General features: G+C 44.8%; 1 protein-coding gene across 2 annotated transcripts in view; it reads left to right on the top strand.

Moving 5' to 3' along the window:
• Positions 1-19,998, top strand: part of stxbp5a (syntaxin binding protein 5a (tomosyn)) — a 104,613-nt gene that overhangs the window by 4,160 nt on the left and 80,455 nt on the right. The window lies entirely within an intron of this gene.

A 19,998-nucleotide genomic window follows, 5' to 3' on the forward strand; every position in this document is an offset into this window, starting at 1 on the left:
TCGTCAAATACTGACGCTTTGGGTTGGTATTCAGACCGAGTCCATTGGGATGGTGGCCAACCCCCACAAAGTGTTTGTATTGCACGACTGGGGAATACGACTCAACAATCAACTGTAATTCTCTAGAATTATCTGCTTCAACTTTAAAGGTCCAATTTGTAAGAAAGTTGTGAATGCTTTTGTGTCTCATTCACAACTCGTCAAATACTGATGCTTTGAGATTGTAGTTCAGGTCTTGCTATCCCAAAGATGAGTTTGCACCTCTCACATATTGGACCTCTAACGTCCAGATTCCAGATGCTGTCACTTGATAAGAAAATGCTTAAACCATAGACCGAGAAAAGGCTTGACTCAGCCACATTTTAGCTGCTCTTACCGCCATTACCTCACTGCAGCGCATGAGCTCATACAACTTAAATCATAAGAAATGTCATTTAAAGTCCACATTTAGCCATTCAGCTTGAGAGAATGAGCGGCTGAAGTAGCTTGCGTTGGCTTGCCTGCATTATGAGGACGTTTACACAAACAGGGACAACAGCTTGCGCTGAAATGGCACCGCGGGGAGTCGTATAGCTTCAGAGAACGCCCGCGAGCTCGCCTGTGTCAGGCTGCTTTTACAGGTCCTCCATGTGTTCTCCTGCCTGTCCGACAACCTTTGCCAGCTCGTTACGGTGTGATGAAGAGCTGTCCTGCTTGGCTGTGCCTCGCTCCCACCTGCTGGCAGCCATGACTGTGACTCAGTCTTGTTCACCTGGCGCTGGAAAGGTGAGGATAGAAACAGAGACGCTCTTGGGCAGGGGAGGATGGAGGTTGAGTCTCCAAAGCCGTGTCTACCAGACTAATGTATGAGCAGATAGGAGATGAAATCCCTCCACTGGTGGAAGTGCTGTGAGCTGATGCAGGAACTGGTGAATAAGCTTAATGGGGCTTATGTCTTGCTGGCAGCTACATTACTCCGGCGATCTCCAGGCTGGCTAAACCCGTGGTGCAAAAGCAGCTGATAGCTGATCGGCATAGAGATCAAAAATGCTTTCCCGAGATGGGGTGAAGTGATTTTGTCTGATGGTTCCTACGAGCTGAAACTGGGCACTTTGAAATCGAGTGAACAAAGGATTCTCTCTCTCGTGTTTGAGCGATGTGCATCAGATAGAGTCTTGTCTGAGTCAGAGGAAGGTGAATTGGGAGTCACCCATCTATTCTTTGACGCTCTTCCTGTGTGATTTGCTGTTTAGTCAGCCCCGTCTCTTTATCTGATGACGATGATACCGGCGTGGTGCAGACGAAGGCCGAATAATGGAGATTTCATGACTCATATTTTGTTGCGTTGCCATGTTGCAGCTTTTTCCGCAGCTCGCTGTGTTTAAGTTAAAGCTCCAGCAGGTGGTAGATTTGCCGACATCCTCGGACACCTGGACTGATACACATCTCTATCCTGGAGGGCAGTATTTCTTTGCAGTTAGCGGCAGCTCGCAGCTATCGTGTCCGCGACATGTTTGTGTGTATGTGTGTTTGTTTGCCTGGCTGGCCTGCCAGGACATTTGGCTGCACCTCTCTCCCATGGAGGATTACAGGAAGTGGCAGATCAAGGGCCTCAGCCTGGCAGCGTGGCAGAGGACTGAGAATTACAGCAGGAGCAGGAGGTGTGCGCGGATGTGTGTGCGAGCGAATACGCGCCGACGATGTCTGCGTGCGTGCGCGAATCCTCCGAGGAGACGGCTGATCCCTCCAGCCACAAAGCCAATCACTGCTGTGATCCCCCCCAAAACCTGTCCCGTTTTTGATGCTCACCACTGACTCTGCTGCTGCTCCCACCGTCCAGCTGGGGAGATGACAATGTCCCTTTGGTGCTGTTTGGAGGAGGGAAAGAGCAGAGTAGAGGAAGAGGTTGGCCGGAGAGGACACGTCCCGATCGACAAGGGAGAGCAGACAGGGAATAGAAAGGAGAGAGTGAGAGAGGCAGGCTATCCCCTGCTTCAAGATCTAATGGCCAAGAATAGAATCCTATTGATCTGTGTGTGGTAATGCACTGAGACAGATATGCCCAAGTGCACACACACACACACACACACAAACACACACACACACTGCTGCGAACTGTTTTCTGCATAATATCCCAGCAGCAAAAAAAAAAAAGAAGTCGTGAGCATTTTGGAAAACAGGTTTTCGCTTTGCAAGCAGTCCACGCATATTAGCCCTCCATCGGATTAGCGGTGTAATTTCCAAAAATAAGCAGAAGTGCTGTGTTCTCAAATGCTGAATGGAGAAAGAAAAAAAAGCTTTAATGATTAGGGATATTGAGACAAAGTGTTCGTGGTAGATAGAGGGAGGGCTGCAAGAAGCAGAAGGAACCTTACTCTTTTACTCGTTCCGTTCGTCCCTTTATTTCTCGACCAGACGGAACAGAACTTGTTATCACTTTCTCCCTCATATGGCTCAACCCAGACTCAAGACTCCTGGGCCATCGGTTTAATGGTGGTACTATTAAACCACATCAGCAGCAGGTTGTTGACACAGAGCGCTGGTATCATAAAGTCAGCAACAAGAGACCAAAAAGGTGGGGCTAATTCCACATAATGAGCTGCATCAACCACATAATGTAACAACGTTATGGACCTCCATCAGAGCTGAGCAGGATGTTAATTGAGATCCTTCGGCCCCTTGATGAAAAGATTACATTTGCCAAAGCAGAGAGTCCTTATCTGAGGGGAAACACTTGTTATAATATGTCATGGGAAAAAAAGAAAAGTCATTCAAATATCCTGCCTCGTGCTGAATGATTAAACGTGCACTGTTTCGGTTTCAAGCATTCAAAGATCAACCGAAATTAGATTGTGAAGAAATAATAATTTCATGTCAAGTCGAGGACGTCTATTTATTGTGTTACAGAGAGATCTATTAAAGTCATCACGCTAATCACCTAGCTCCAGGGCTAGTTTGTAACTCTAGAAGAAGTAGTCAGATGGTAAACAATGCCAACGCCCTCCTGGTTGTTTGGAGTCAGCTTGTATGACCGCTAGCTGCACAGCTAACCGAGCTGACTAGCTAATGGCGGCTGCAGTTAGCAGTGATATACTGCCCCCTGTTTGTTTGGCATACGGATTTGACTAGCCAGCATTATATATCTGTACGTAGACGACAGGAAATGCATATTTACACTGCTAGAAAATGGAAATATGATCACCATCAGCAACTTGTAGGGCCAGGAATGGAAAATCAACATTCTATTTACTGTGCTTAATCATAGTTTTTGCTGGTTTGGGACTGTGTTTGATGAAGTTCTTGTTCATTAATACGTCTGTAAACACGATTCACTGGGACGTCTTGGAAGTTATAATATGTTTTCCTTACACTACGGCAAGGTATCTTATGGCAATGGTGCTTAAAGACTTTAAACAACACACAGGGCTTGCATGTAGTACTTTTAACAACAAGCAGTCCAGGATTTGGACAGAATCCATCTGGAATGTAAACATGAGTTTTGTCCTTAATCGAAAAAAAAAAGTCACCACACTTGATAATTGAAATTTATACTCTGCCGGTTCCATTTGTGTGTTAAGAGCAAGGCATAATGTGGGCGGAAATTAGTAAATTTTCTCAGAGCACCGTGTAATGGGAAACTCTGCCACTCCCTGACAGAAAACATGGTGCTCGGCCTTATTGGATGATTTTGGCAGATTTGTGTGTGTGTGTGTGTGTCGTGTGTCCGCGTTTTTTGCCGGGTGGTCTGCGGCTGAGTGTGTGACAATGCGGCGGCTCACCGGAGAGACGGCTCTTTACTGGTGGCGGCGAGGAGAGATGGCAGCGCCATAACTCAGAGACGCCGTGTGAGCCGGCAATAGATCAAATTGTCACTCCATGCTCCGCCAGATTATCTCATCGGCAGGCGCAGGACATCGTAGGACACTCACATACAGATGGGGGCACACACACACACAAACACACACAGACACACACACACAAACACATGCACCGTTATTATTTTGGGGATAGACATTCGGAGATGGCAGAGCTAACACTAATACAAATGTTAAATACTCTATGTGTGCTGACTCACACTACTATGCACCAGTTGATGATTAAGTACAGTTATGAGGTACTTACGAGGTATGATAGGCCGTATCGGTGACTTTCACTTTTACCAAAGCAATATTTTAACCCGCTATCTTTTCTTTTCTCTACACACACATGCTCTGCAGTAACTGCTGCCGTAGCGCAGACCGACACTAGCATATCTTCATCGCCAGTCTTCGCTCTGATTCGCTCGGTAGCCTCTGAGTCTTCGTCTCCGGTCACAGGAGAACCTCACCGAGCTCCCCGACCGGCCGGCTGATTGGAATCAGTTAAAGTGTTGAAATAGAAAATCTCAGCTCAGCGGCAGCGGTTTGGAATTTCATTGTTATTTTACATACATATGAAAGCGTTTCAGTTGCTGCTTGCAATCACCAGAGAGCCTCGCAGCGTGTGAGTGTGTGTGTGTGTTTGTGCGAGCGGACGTTTCTCTTCGTGAATGATTTTCAATGTATGTATGTGAGAAATTCCCGAAGGATTCTGATGTGATATAAGCTCATGTTTCACAGAGTAGTTCACAGATGCCTCTAACAGCACACTGACTGTAGATAATTCATACATCTGCGATGACGGTAATGGATTTAGTTGGCAAAGAGTGATTCCAGTCACTCTCTGGCCTCCTCGGAGCCTTCAGAGACAGTGGTGGATAAAAAAAAAGTGCTTGTGTGGAGCTCTGCTTTCAGGTCACAGATCATTTGCGTATTCATTTATTCTTCTATCTGTTTTCTTGCATCTTTATTCTCTCGACCCCTTCCCTCTCTTACTTTCCAGCCAGTTGCTGGGCCAACTCTTCTAGATGGCTCTCCATAGTGCAGACCGGGCCTGGGGTTGTGTGTTTGTGCTCAGTTATGCAATGTGCCGCTGCAAAGACGAGGCCGACTGAGACAGCAACAGTCTCATCAAAGGATCTAATCCGCTGCCGCTGTGTTGTGCGCAGTATGTCGAGCATCCATGCGCGATAAATGCATGCATCTGTTTTCATTTACCATAATGCGAAACCCTGTTGTGACTTCGAGGGGAAAAAAAAAAAATCACCGCTGCGTCACAAGTTATCGGGGTGGCTAGCTGGAAGAGGAGAGAGGTATCACAGGAAATCAAGCGGGATTAGTGTCTCATCTCGCCGGTTGACCTCATTTCACTTTTCACACGAGCGGGATGGGAATTGGGGGAAGAGGAAGAAGAAGAAGAAGAAGAAGAGAGAGTTGCTCGAAATGAAGGATTGCAATCAGATTGAGAGAGTTAAACGGTGGGAGTGTGTTTAAAGAGTCGGCCAGATGGTGTTTAAAAAAACAAAAAGTGGTTGTAAGTAGTGTCCATGGCGAGGTCACCAGAAGGGCTGCAGAGAAGTGGCTTTCACGTCAGTCTGAAGCATGTCGGCTTTACACCATTCCTGGAATAGAAAGTGTGTGTGTGTGTGTGTGCGCGCGTGCCTGTGGATGTTTGCGTACCTGTTCGCTGTAGTGAGGCACTCTTAATAAAAGACCCCTTGTGTACCTGGTTTCATCTTTCATGCTCACCAAAAAGCACTCAGCTCCATCTGTTCTATCGGTTCTTAGAAATGGAAAAAAAACGAATTTCGCTGCATCAGTGGCGCAGCAAACGTAGCCGCCCGCTTCCCTCCGTCCAATATCCTGACAGTGTGTCCTGCTTAAGTCCTTTAGCCTTGACAAGTCCCAAATGGGGATCTGGGTTTAGGATGATTAAAGTTGTGCTGCCATGTTGCTCCTCTTTAATAATTTAGTGTACATTTAACTCCGGCTTTTCACTCCCGGGGCTCTCCGTGCCCCTTATATCCGCCAAGTGTTAGCTCTGCGTGTCTGTTTGCATGTCGAAGTGCGACGTATGACTTTGAAGGGTTTGTTATGCTTCCCGCTAATGGAGAATGTACACGTACAGATAAAAAGAAAAAAAAAAAGAAAAACATCAGTGAGGAGACATCTGCAGCCTCTCTTCCTCCAGTGAGTCATCGCGATTCAAGATGCGATGGGATATTTTTGTTCGCTTGAAAGTAATGTTATTGGAGGACAAGGGATCTTGATGACCTGGAGAAAGGTTAACAGCGAAGGGGCCGCTGTCGGGGATGAATACTAAAGACGTTTTGTCCAGAACATAGTGTGCTCTTGGCCCCCATCATCAAGGGTTTTTTTTGCAAATTGGGTACAACATTTGACCAAAGCTCCATTTAACATTCATTTAAGCTTGATATAGAGGGAAATAATGAATGCTCAGAAAGCGCTGTCTGCATAGAAAGCAAGCTGCAGACCTGTGTGTGTGTGTCTGTGTGAGATGCAGAGCAGCAATGACAGAGAGGTCACCAACCTGTGCACTAATTTTTCCCAGCAGACGACAGGCAACGCTTGAGTGGCTTCATCGTAAATACACAGTGTTGTCCGGGCCGCGGAAAATAAATTGGTTCACATTTGAACGCGTGCACTCAAGAGGGCGTGCCCGCTGCACCCGCTGATGGTTGGCTCTATTCTGACTGCTCGTGGACGGGTGACAGTGTTTTGACCAGCCAAATTAGAGAGCGTTCGCTGCTCCGGGATTGCTCATAATGCCTTTGAAGCGCTAATTAGATGAAAGTAGGCACCGAAATACCCAAAAATGGCTTTCGATGACGGATGCCGCAGCTTTGTATGCATTGTTTCAAACACAGTTTGTGTCATCTCAGATAGGAAGTGTGGAGAATTTGTCCAGTTCTTTATTGAGAAGGCTTTTAAGTTTATTACAGCTTGAATATCATTCTCATATCATTCCCTGTTTAGTTGTTGTTCTTGATTGATGTGATTTGTGATCACAATAGCATTGTTTAACATAAAAAAGTTCTGAAAAGGCAAAGGAATAAGAACTTATGCAATTTCATATATTCAGCCTGGATTAAACAATTGGTCTTGCTGACTTCATTTTCAAAGTGAGTTTAAGGTTGATGGGATCTTATTTGCTGCTGTAATTTGACTTAGAACAACCTGTACAGCTGTGTTAATCTCAACCATACCTGTGGCCATTTTTCATGATTGGTGCTAGGTAACTGGTTAGCTGCTAGCTGATCAATCATCATCATGATCATGATCAAAATGCATCCCTCTTGATAACCTGCCCCCGCCCCCGACTATACCTAGAATGTGATGTATTTTTTAGGGATGGGCATTCGATTAAATTGTCTTAATTGATCGTCGGGAGAATTAACGATCGATTTTCGATTAATCATTAATATTTTTATACTAAAATTCACTATTTATAGGCTATATTCAAAAGCCACTAGCTGCTGATATTGCCCAATATAGATACAGTGCAAATCTGTCATTTATGGCCAACTGGAGTGTGTGTGCAAAGCAGGCAACGGAAATCCAGTTCAATCCAGACTGTTGACAGCAACGATATTGGCTGCGTTGTCATGAACGCATGCAATAACGCGGTCTTCAAGCCCCCATTGCTCTACAGCTTCATTTATTTTCTCAGCGAGGTGGTCAGCCATATGCCGGCCTGGTAGGCTTTCTGTGAGCAGGACCGCTGAGTTCATTTGCCAGTCATCGCTGATGTAGTGGCAGGTGATGGTGATGTAGCTCTCAGCTGTTAAAGCGGCCCAGCAGTCTGTGGTAAGAGCAACTTTTTCAGCTGTGCTCAATTCTTTTAACAGCTCTTGCTTCCCTTCTTCGTAGTGAGTTTCTATCAGTCTGGTGATGGTACGTCATGACGGAATGTGATATGCTGGTTCCAATAAGTTTATCAGTTTTTGAAAACCTTCACCCTCGACATTACTTAAGAACAGCATATCCATCTCAATGAACTTGCAGATCCCTTGGGTGAATTTCTCTGCTCCTTGTGCATCGCAGCTCCTCCGTGTCCATGCTAACACCGAGTTTATGCTAGGTTGAGACTGAGAGCAGGATGCACCGCCACTAACCAGGGTCGGATGCGCGTTGTTCAAGTGGTAACGTTACATCATTTGAGTCGTGGACGAGTTGTACTTATACACAGCTTTGCAGTGTTGGCAGTGAACCAAGTCATTTTTTAAATCAAAATGGTCCCACGCCACACTTCGCCTTGACCTCTTCATGATTAACCTTACTTTTGAAATACACGGAAACTCGCAGGTAACTGAGTAGGTCTGTGGTATTTTTTTCAAACATTGCCCTGTGTGGTAAAATGTTGGATTGCTGCCACATAGCGACATTCATTGCATTCCTCAAGACTCACACTACGCAATAGAACCTGCATTAGTTTTATCGAAATTAACGTCATCGACGAAATTCTTAATGATCAATTAATCATTAGTTGATTAATCATGCCCATCCCTAGTATTTTAGGAAGCGTTCTTGTTAAAAACCTTGAGGATGTCAGGACAAAGTCGAAACAGTGGAGGTGGATGACTGGGTGACACACAGGACTCTCCACTGGGACATTGGGCTCCAAATCAAACCTTATGTTAACTTGTAATGTTTGGACTTACCGGTGGTTGATCATTTTCATTTATTTTCATTTATGTTAGTGGTGAGGAAGAGGTCATGGTTTGGGTTCAGACTGATCTGTCGAGAGGACCTCGGGGTCATGCAGTCATGGACCTTTTCATGCTCGGCTAGAGTCATTGAGTGCTCGCCAGCCCATCACACAGTAGAACAAACCAATCGCAGTGCATTAGGCTGGGGGTCGGCGAAACTGTCTCGGGAGCAAAAGCAATGCCTCAATTGAGCCCAGAACTATACCTACATGAGCTGTTGAACATATCAGAGAGGTCGGAAGCAATTTAGAGGTTTGGAACCAGTCTTGTACTGACTACGTTTCAGCTCCTTCTTCTGTGACTTCGCTGTGAAATGTTGCCCTGATCCCAAATCTAAGCGTTATTGTAGGTGAGTACGATTAAGAAGGGAGTGTTGTTGTGGAGTGATCTAACCCTTTTCCTGTGTAGTACTCTTGGAAACAGACTTGCTGCACCCCAAGGCCTGCACCTCCTCAGCAGTGTCAACCAGGGACACATGGCGCCGTCAGCCACTTTTGATTTATGATAGCCTTTTCCTTCACACAACTGCCTTTTCAGCATCGCTGGGGCCACTTGTGAGGACCATGTACCTTCTGTATTGATTCTCGCTCATATTAGTCCCGGTCAATATGTTTCTCTACTGTATCAGTGCTCTCGTGAGGATTTGACCGCTGTCAGGTCCCCACACCACAGAGGTGCCTTATCATCAGGAATCAAGTTTCCAAAGTAAATGAGCCTGTGCATTCTATTGAACCGGTTCGACGTCACAGTGCACGGCTGCTTAAATCAGGAGTTATGGTACGTGTACATTAGCATGTGGTTACACTATACCGCCTATTGATTTTCAAATTGCGGTTCGTTTGTAAGGCTGACGCTTTCATTATCATGACACTTTGGTGAACCCCCTCGAGGATTGAATGCTTCTAAAGTTGAGCTAACAGCAATTTCATGCAAGTGTCAAAACTAAAACATACGATCCAGGTTGCCCTTTGCCTATAAATAAAGCCGCGTTGGGCCGATTGCCAAGTACTTGTGTTTTGCGACTGGCCCTGAGCAGATTATGGCATGTATGGATAGCTCCGCTTGTCCACTGATATAAATATCACTTCCTCATACATGCTATAAATCCAGCGTCTCAGTGAGATGTCACTGTCATGTATCAAATCGTACACGACAGCGACAGAGAGCTCGTCGTATGAGATCAATTCAAATGCATTTTTTAGGTTTAATGAGAGTATGATGCCTTCACTGTACACAGTGCTGGATTGTCGAGGATGTGTTTGTCCACAGGTCTGGCTCTTTCTGTCACTCCTGCTGTCTAGTCCTGACAGAATTGAAATGCAAGGCTAGTTTTGTGTCGGAAAACGTCATAAAAACCGAGCTACTGTTTATTCTCAAGGTGACACGACAGACTCCAACTGAAAACGCTGCATTTGATGAGCTAAAAAATAAGCTGAAGATAAAAGAGCGTCTTCTCAGGTGCTTGTCTGGTTAAAGCATTAGCGTCTGTGGCTGACACTCGGAGGTTTAGCCGGGCATTGTTGTTTAAGTGTTGAAGTGTGGCAGGGTTGAGTCTAACCCTTTCTGTCAGGTTGGCATGGTCCCTGTAAGGGGACTGGTTTACAGAATCTTCGGCGAAGCGACAGAGATTTTGTCGTCTTATTTTTTCCCTGTGCCCTTCACGTGACCTCTACATCTCCAGAGGGCCACACAGCTTAAATAAGTGTGAAGTGTTCCTCCTTCTTCTTGTATTCTTCTGTTTTACCACATGCTGTTTTTCATAAAATCCCCTTTTCTATAATTTGCAATCCCAGGGATATAATTGCGGAGTTGTTTTAGGGTTGCAGGATTTTTCTAATGGGATTTACTGATTTTTCTTGTGTCCCCTGGTGCCCCTGCTGATTCCCTGCAGCTCATTATTTTTGTGTTTCTCCTGTAGGTAATCCTCTGCTTTGTCCCAGGGGGCTGTACTCTCGCTCCCCATTTTAATGCTTCATATATTTCCTTATAATTTGTTTCAGTAACCTTCTCCTCTCCCAAGTGCCTTATTCAAACATACAGAGATTAATGTTGCAAGAGGTTATGTGTATGATAATGTTCACCAAGTGCACTTCGCTGCCTACCACAGTCATGATGATCTTTCGCATGACACGGGTCGTAGACGGTATTATTATGATGATTATGTTCACTTGATAAATCATTACAGAGCTTATTATTATTATTGCACATTTATGCAGTGAACGATGTAACATAACAAATCATAACATAAAATAACAAAACATAACATATCATAACATATCATAACATGACTTAACAAATCATAACATGGCATAACATCATAACAAATCATAACATGACTTAACAAATCATAACATGGCATAACAAATCATAACATGGCATAACAACATAACATAACACAACATAACATGACTTAACACATCATAACATGGCTTAACAAATCATAACATGGCATAACAACATAACATAACACAACATAACATGACTTAACACATCATAACATGGCTTAACAAATCATAACATGGCATAACAACATAACATAACACAACATAACATGACTTAACACATCATAACATGGCATAACAACATAGCATAACAAATCATACCATGACTTTACAAATCATAACATAACATAACACAACATAACATGACATGACAACATAACATTACATTACAAATTATTAACATAACATAACACATCATAACATGACTTAACAAATCATAACATAACAAATCATAACATAGCAAACAAATCACAACACATGTATAACTAAGATACATAACAACATAACTCGCCTCTCTGATCCACTGGGTTTTAGATTCTTTTCTGCTCATCAGCATGTCGTCCGAGGTTGTTTGCAGTGATATTGTTATGCATCAGTTAGTCAGGTACAGCATAGTGTTCTACTTCAGGATACCATTGTACCATTGCAGCAAACCCTTTTCCAGAGCTGCTGAGCCAGTTCTGGTTTTAAAGGCGTACAGGCGACAAACCCTGAGCACCTAATGGCCATGGGCTGTGTAAATGGTTGGTTATGACCTTACTAAAATCCAGACGCTCTGTCTCTGTCTGCAAGATCCTCTGCACAGGCGCAAACACACAATCACACACACGCATGCACACACACACGCACACACACACACACACACACACACACACACACACACACACACACACACACATACACACACACACACACACACAGGGAAGACAGAGAGGTTCCCAAGGTACCAGACCTTGAGGAATTGCCTGTCACCGTGTTTGTGTGTGCTGAGATGTGGGTATGTGTGTGCTCCAAGGCTCTGGCAGACAGAGACAGAGCTGTATGTGATTTCAGCTGCATACATACAGCAGTCGATGTCCTTCCCTGTGCTTCGATTTTTAAGTGCGGTTAGCCTGGGAGATGCCTTAATGTGTGGTAAAACGTTCATCCAGGTGAACCATCTGATCCGACAGACGCGCACATGATTCTACAGCTGTATTCTCTGTCCCAGATGTACAATAGCATTACAAAATTTGAGACTGACTGTTCTATTTCATGCTTTTTACCTTCTTCGCTAAAGGCTAATTTCAACATACTCAACTAAACCAACTCCAGCTGGAGAATATTAGTGTCACTGTCAGTTGCAGCTAACAGGCTTATACCGCAAGTGTGGCCGTGTGGGTAATGTTGCATATGGGCATATTATGGAATACATACTATAACCAGATTTTTCACTTGCCGCCGTTTGAACTGCGCTACACTCCCCTCAGGCTGAGATAAAGACTTTATGCATTTATTCTTCTCCATTTTGCATGTTAAATGTTTGGTAGTGTTTGTGCACAAGCCGAACTAAGTGCTTACAATATTTACCTAAAGATAATATTTGTCTCTGCCATTTGTTTCACTCATGGCTCTGTTCTACCAACAAAAATATCTCTCAACAAGGCGGGCAGACCTCAGAAACAGCATTTTTTTGAGTCATTTAATACTTCCTTTCCCCACCTTCTATGCATGTGTAAAAGAATTAACCAAAGAGCAGCTGGGTTATTGGTGGGTATCAGCTCTCCCAGTAACAGCACCAGGCTATGAAGCCAATTTGACATTGTGGCCAGATTGTATAATTACAGCGTCACATCATCCAGGTAATTTTATTCCAGGGAAGTCGATCATTTTTGGCGTCATGCGCCACAGAGCAGTTTTAATAGGAATGATTGGGGCCCAGGCTCACAACATCCCTGAGTAGATTCATGGTAGGACTACCAAATGTGCATGATATTGAACAGAACTTAAGGGCAGACAAGAGCCCTATTGGCATGGGAAGGTTATTACCCGTGGACCACTCTTAGTTTGTAATAGTTGTAGAGGAAAGTTAACTTAATCCTTTGTGAATCTGCCATGTCTGTAGTTTGTCTATAGCCTACCATATTTCGCCAAACACGGAATTCATGTGTTGATATTAGTCCCTTGCGAATCTGCATGTGGGTGATGTGTGGGAGTCGCATTTCCTTTAAAACCGCTGTTTTCTGCTGTTATACACCTGGATGAGTAAGAAAGATGGCACCTGTGTGGTGGGATTGGCCATATCGGTGACATGAAAAGATGACAGAGAAGGTTAGAAGCCTCAAAAGATTGTCGTATTCATCCGCAAAGCATCCGTTACGTGATCTAAAGTGCTGTGAATGTGTATTCATGCTTGTAACGCACGAAGAAAGTGGATGAACTAAAACTCCTGAAAGTTGATGTTACATGGAGCCTTACATACATGGAAGATAATGTAAGTGAGTAGGAATAAAATACAGACTTTGCCTAACCCGTAAGAATGCTCCACACGAAATACAAACAAAGGCAGTAATTTCAAAATCACATAAGGTCCCTTGGTAACCTTGTGAACAGGGGCTATGGTTAGCAAAAAGGTTAGCGACTAATCTTCTGAACATAGTGGAGCATTTAGTGGCTATTTCCCTCAGGAGTTGGTGGAGACCAAAATCAAAGCTAAAAGGAGAGTACTGGACTTTATTAGGTGGACAGAAACGTGACTCTGAATGAAAGCTAATGCTCTGCGTCTGCTATGTTAGAAGTTCACTATATTGACTTTAAAACGTGATAATAAGCTTTGTTAATCTATATTTTTGACAAACCAACAGCAAACTGGTAGGCCGCAATTCACGCTCGCTTCAACCACGGAACTGAGCTGAGCTGAACCCAAGAATGATCACTTTTAGTGTAAACGCAGCTGAATGCAGGTCAATCACAGGTTGCCAAACACTTTGTCTCCGTTGACTGACAACCCCCTGGTTTTGCAGTGTTCCTGTACTTTCTCCTCTTGCTGACAGCAGCGTTGCAAAAAAGCTCACGAAAGAGGGCTCCAAGTATCCGCTCAGTGGCTTTAAACCTCACTGCTGCCAGCCTAAATAATGACATTTTGTAAATGGACTTGAATGAATAAAGACAGTGTCCTGGACTAAGTCTAGCCGGCCTAGGCTATGATAATGCCCAGGACGTGGCAGCACATTTGCTCGTCGGGAGCTGTGCAAATCTTGACGTTCGCCTTCCTCTGCCCTCCTGGTTGCTGCGATGATATTTATCCTCCTGTTGCTCCGCTGTATGCTGCCCTTTAGCATGCCGTCATGCTGTGCTCCTGCAGGGAAGACACACACGTGTCGCATGACGTGGTGACTCAGGCTTTAATGCCCTGCCACATGGCTGTTATGTGCACAGCCCTCCCCATCCTCTCCCTCCTCAGCTTCCAGCCTGTCGGTGTGTGTACGATACAGGCCTATATTTAAGTCTGCCTGTTTATGTCCGGCATGTGTGTCTGTGTGTGGAACGTGACTGGCCGAGGGGCTGTTTGTACTTTTCCGTCTGATTGAAGCAGAATGTGGATTACGTTGCGATGTGAAATGTGGGACCGGCGGGGGGAGGGGCAGAAGGGTTGACACAGACATCTCAGGACTCGAGGGGACGTTTCGGGGAGGAGGAGAGGTGGGGGTGGGGGTGGGCGAATAAGACGGGAGTTACACTTTTGTGCAGAGACTAAGCTCTATGGTACATTGTGTCTGTTTGCTTTAGCATCATCCAGAGCCAAAGCTGGCACACTCAGCAGGAGGAGTGCATGCTGTGTGAGCACCGGAGTCTTCTAGAATAGTCAACATGGTGCAGATCCGTGAGGATGCAAATACCTGAAAGGGCTGCAAGAATTGTCCTTGGCTTGTCATTCCAAGTAGGCCCGTATCAGCGCAGCTATAGGAGGCAGGAGGGAAAGCAACAGGAAGAGTGGAGGGATGAAGTCACTGCGGACTGACGAAGTTGCGTTCTAAGTTTAGAAAAGTGAAGAGGAGGAGGAGAAATTAGAAGGAGATAAAGTGTGCTGTAGGAGTGTCTGCATATGGAGAGGAGCCAGAGTGGTCGCAGCCATTCATCCATGTGACTCAGAGCCCTGGTGCTGTGTGGGAAGGGTTTCGCAGAGACTGGAAGGGGCAACAATTGGCTGCGGACCCACCTGTAATCAGACCGCTGTCCGAGCAGAAGCTGCCACGCATTGGCTGCTCGCCCGCTGTATGAGCAGGATGAAATGTCAGACCCCTGGGAGGTGGGAGACGCCCACTATTTCTCACCCAGCACACGGAGCACTGCAGACCCCCCCCCCCCCCTCTGTCTCCACTAAACCATATACAGAGCATCCTTTGTTTTTTTGCATTTTTCCCCTCTTTGATTCATAACAAGGACGGCCTGCAAAAGGAAAGGACAACCTCGCAGCTTGTGCATCGCCGTTCTCATTTCAGTGATGAAGCAGCTAATTTATTTGATAAGCTAGAAACCCCCCCCCCCCCCTCGCCATCTCCCAGACACCAGCGGGAGTGAATGATGAACACGCAGTGCGAGAGGTCTCAGCTAGCCGTGCCACTAGGCCCCCATTAAGGCTCGATTGGGGTCTATCGGCGTGATTTCTCTTCCTGTCTGGTGCTTGGCAACGCTTTCGCTTTCACATTAGATGCGGGTGCCGATGATTGCTGATAACACGCCGTGGGAGGACAACGGCAAGCGCATTAACCCTCGCTTGCACTGCCGCAGACCTGACAACTTTAGCATCCAGATAACACACGCTGTTAACCCCTTCGCCGACAGTCAAATCACAGATAATAAAATGAGGGCTGCCGCTAATGTGATTGGCTGTAGAGGGAGTGTTTGTTATTGTCTTAGGGGGGAGAGATTTCACATTCCACCTCGCTGTCTGTAGGCAGTGCTCGGTGCACCGATCATCAGCTGGCCTTAGTGCCCATTTTTAGAATCTGTTGCTGCATTGCCATGCATTTTTAATGGAGAAGGCCATCGTAGCAGGCTTTGTTCTGCGTGTGTGTGCATTAACTGTATGTGTGTGTCTCTCGTGAGCCTTCGTGGACATTCTGTATGTATGAGGCAGCTCGAGCTCCGATATGTAGAGAGGGGGGCCAGGTCAGTGGGTGCAGTTGTCTACTGTAATGTGTGTGTTTCTGCGCAAGCCTCCATCAGCATATGTGTACATTTGTACACAAGCGTCTGTTTCCATTTGTGTTTGTACACCGCTTTGTTTGCTAACAGTGATTTGGACACTAATGTGATGCGACAGCTTTGGGCCTCAGACACACTGCCTGAATCATTTTGAATAAGACCTGTGAGGCTCGGATTCCCAGAGGTCTCCCTATTAATGCTTCCATGGCTCCTGTGCATCTCTGCAAAATTAATTTGATGCCCCTGCCAAAGCCTAAAATAACCAGGAATCATCCAAAATAGAATACAAAGCACATGGAAACAAACATTTTTGCAGAATCATTCTGTGTGTTTAGATGGGAATAATATAACCCACCTTGGTCCTGTTATGCTCATGCTGGGTAAAGCTGAAATTCTTTGTAATGAATAGATGATTAATAATATTTGCACTCATTTAACCTGGTCAGTTGGTTTAAAGAAACATAATACACCACGCTTAATGTAAAATAATGAATCACATAGTTATCAACCGTCTAATTATTTGGCAACTTTTTGTTGTTATTTCTTACGAAATAAAGTCAAAACTCAGATTCTACTCCTCAGTGGCAGTTAACTAAATATATTTGACATGGACAAGACAAGACATTGACAATTTGACAAGACATTTTGAGGATGTCATTTTGTGCTTTCAGAAACAATGAAAATATTTGTTTCCTGATATTTTTAAGGAAAAGTATTGTGCTTATTTTCAGTTTCACAATTATATGTTGGGTTTCTACTAAAATAAGTTTGCATGCTTTAATGCAGCACTCTGCTCTGATTGGTCAGCTCACACATGCCTGAGCCAGCACTGCTCACCTTGTCTGCAGTCTTCTCCGTTCCAATTAGCTTCACTTCTAACATTAAAATAGCCACAGAGTAAGCAAAAAATATGTGACATGGTGACACGGTGTGATGTCAAGAAGTCACAGAGTTAGTAGGCGGGACTACTGATGAGGCATTTCAGGCACATCAGGAGCAGAATATAACTGGTAACACACTGAAGGAATGGGAAAGAAACTAAACAGCATAATGGGTCTCCTTTAACGACTACCGGATTAATTTACGCAAAATAATGGCTCGGAACATGCAGACAAATGTGCATAGCAGCTTTAATTAATCCAGCATAATATGATATTATCAAGTTTATAGTGTGATCTTTTAATCCTCCTCTGTCTCGGTTCCTAGAATGCAGAGGGCAAATAGATTAAACTAGAAAGTAGTAATCTTGGATAACTGTGCGCTCTCATGTTGAAAATATAACTAGAAAGCCGGGACCAGGATCAACTGCCATATGATTGGCTTTTTACTTTTTTTTCTTTTTTTTTGGGCTGTGCGATTAACCGGCACGGCACCACAGCTTAAAGGCATTGCATGTTTTGCCGCAGCATGCTAAGGGTTAATTATTTAAGAACAGGAGCAGGGCTTTATCGGTTAAGCATATTAGCTGCGATGCAACTCCGCGAAGAAGGAGAGACGGAACATGGCAGGAAACTGTATGTAAAATTACACGCGTCGGTAAGCCCCGTACAATTGCTTCCACGTCCCGTTTTGTAATTATTGTCGTCGCCTAGAATCTATGTGTACTTCACTTAAATGTCAAAATGAATTCCGAACGCATGAGTCATTTCAACCTACCATTCATGACATAGACTTATTTGGACAAAACCTGTCAACCCCAAACTCAAGTAATATATTTTAGGCGTCATGAGGAGCTAATTAAAAAAAAGTTTGCTATATGCACTTCAGTGAACTAGCCCTGCAAAAGACACCTATACTAGGGCTGCACCATATATAGATGTTGTTGTCCTTCCTGCTCACTGAGGGCAGCGCTACTGTGTAAAGGTCTGCTGCGCCGATGCATGCTGGGATTGCAAAGGGAGGGCAGGACGGATACTGCAAATGATTACGTATATTACACACACACACGGCCGAACACTCAGAAGCACGTTCAAGCAGCCCTCATCTTCTGTCCTGGTTTAAGAGACCGGCAGCCCAAGCAAGGTGCCGGCACGCAGATCTCACTTCACTGCCAGTCATGCATACACACAGCTCACAAACTGCGGCGGCGTTACAATGCTTTTTTTTCTCCGCACGTGTGTCTGTGTGTGTGCGCCGAATATCAGCCGTCATGGTCGGCCTACCTAGCAGAGCGACAGAATGAGAGGGAGGAGGGAATAAGAAGAGAGAGGGAGAGAGATCAGACGGAGAGGCGATGGAGATAAAAATGACAGAGATGGTACGAGCGAGAGAGGCGAGGGCGACAGAGGGGATTAGTAGCAGAGCGAGGAAGATGCTCTTTCTTTTTTTCGTGCCTTCACTCCTTGCACACACACACACACACACACACACACACACACACACACACACACACACACACACACACACACACACACACAATCTACTGCAGGCACTTTGTCTGACACACAACGATGAAACAGAATGCATCCTGGCCTGTGTGCCTTTCTTTCACACTGCATGACACATGCCTATAAACACACACACACACACACACACACACACACACACACACACACACACACACACACACACACACACACACACACACACTCATTCACAAGCAGGGACAATCCTCTTTGACTTATGTAACTGACGTCGCTGCACTATGCATTAGCTCCAGACCCCTCCCTCTGAAGGCCTGTATACCATGTATGTGCCTGTCTCTTCCACCGTCCCTCTCTCTTCTCTTGTAACCTGTCGGCTATAATCTCCTGTAAAACACAAAGACATGTACCGCATGTGTGCTTGTGTGTGTGTGCGTGTCACGTGCGGACATTTTTATGTTGCACAGATGGACGTGTGACTCATCAAAGTGCTGTTGTTTAATTAAGTGCATGGTGTGTTTGCCTGTGTGAATGTCTGTTCGTTTTATTAATCCCGTCATTCAGGCAGACCGCCTTCAATTACTTAATCCAAACTTACTCCTCACCTGCATTAATCCGTAGCCTCTCCGCCTGGCTGCTGTCCAGCCTCTGTCTCTTCCTGTGTCGTATGTATTCATGTGTGCATTCAGCAGTCAGTCGGAGTCGTTTTCGTTGCTGCGACATGCCGGCCTGATACTCTACGGTTTAAAGACTATGACCCCATATCTAAGGCAGATACACTCTAATGTGACCACTAAAAGGATATGTTTCTGGTCCCTGTGGGAAGTCCTTAACAAGTGTGAAATTATCTTTTCATCCCTTTAAAGTGACTGTCATACACTTACATCCACCAGTCCAATTTTAGATGCTTGTCTTGGTCAGAGTCAAGAATTTAATACATTTACGAGAGGTGTTTCGGTCCGCTCGTGCCTAAAGCTAGAATATCAGAAAGTCTGTTCCTTCCGCGTCCCATGATGGTTATTATTAATATCAGAGATATTTCCTACATTGTCTACATTGTTGTTTTTGACTGATATAAGACATTAAGTTAATTGTATCAAAGGATAAGCTGCGAAAAAGGAAACAGTACTTCCTCCTGAGTTAGAAAAAGTACTTTGCATCCACATGAACGCTGCCTCGTGTATCTTGCGCCCCTTTGGAGCATCAGTATTGGGTTGTAACAGGGTCAGGGGTCAGTAAGCCATGTCAGTGATTTCTAACGATTTTGGTACACAGGTAGTTTATAGAAGCTCGACATCTGAAAAAAACTGAAGCAAAAGTCAAGAATACGTACATACATACAATTGATGGTTTTAGTGACTCTTTGAATTTGCTGTGATTGTTCAAGGATAAATGAGAATGAATCATCAGGGTTTTCATGACCCTGTGACTTTTTTTCCTCTCGTGTCGCCATCAGCCCAAAATGTCTACTTTTCTGCTATTTTCTACTTTCTACAAAAGTAATATCATGTTCAAGCTACCGCCATCAGTTATGCAGAGCAGAATAATGGACAGAATATACTCGTCAATGGACACGGACACAAACAGAAGGGTTGACAGC

The sequence above is a fragment of the Sparus aurata genome, chromosome 22 (assembly GCF_900880675.1).
Source record: "Sparus aurata chromosome 22, fSpaAur1.1, whole genome shotgun sequence".
NCBI classification, from domain to species: Eukaryota; Metazoa; Chordata; class Actinopteri; order Spariformes; family Sparidae; genus Sparus; species Sparus aurata.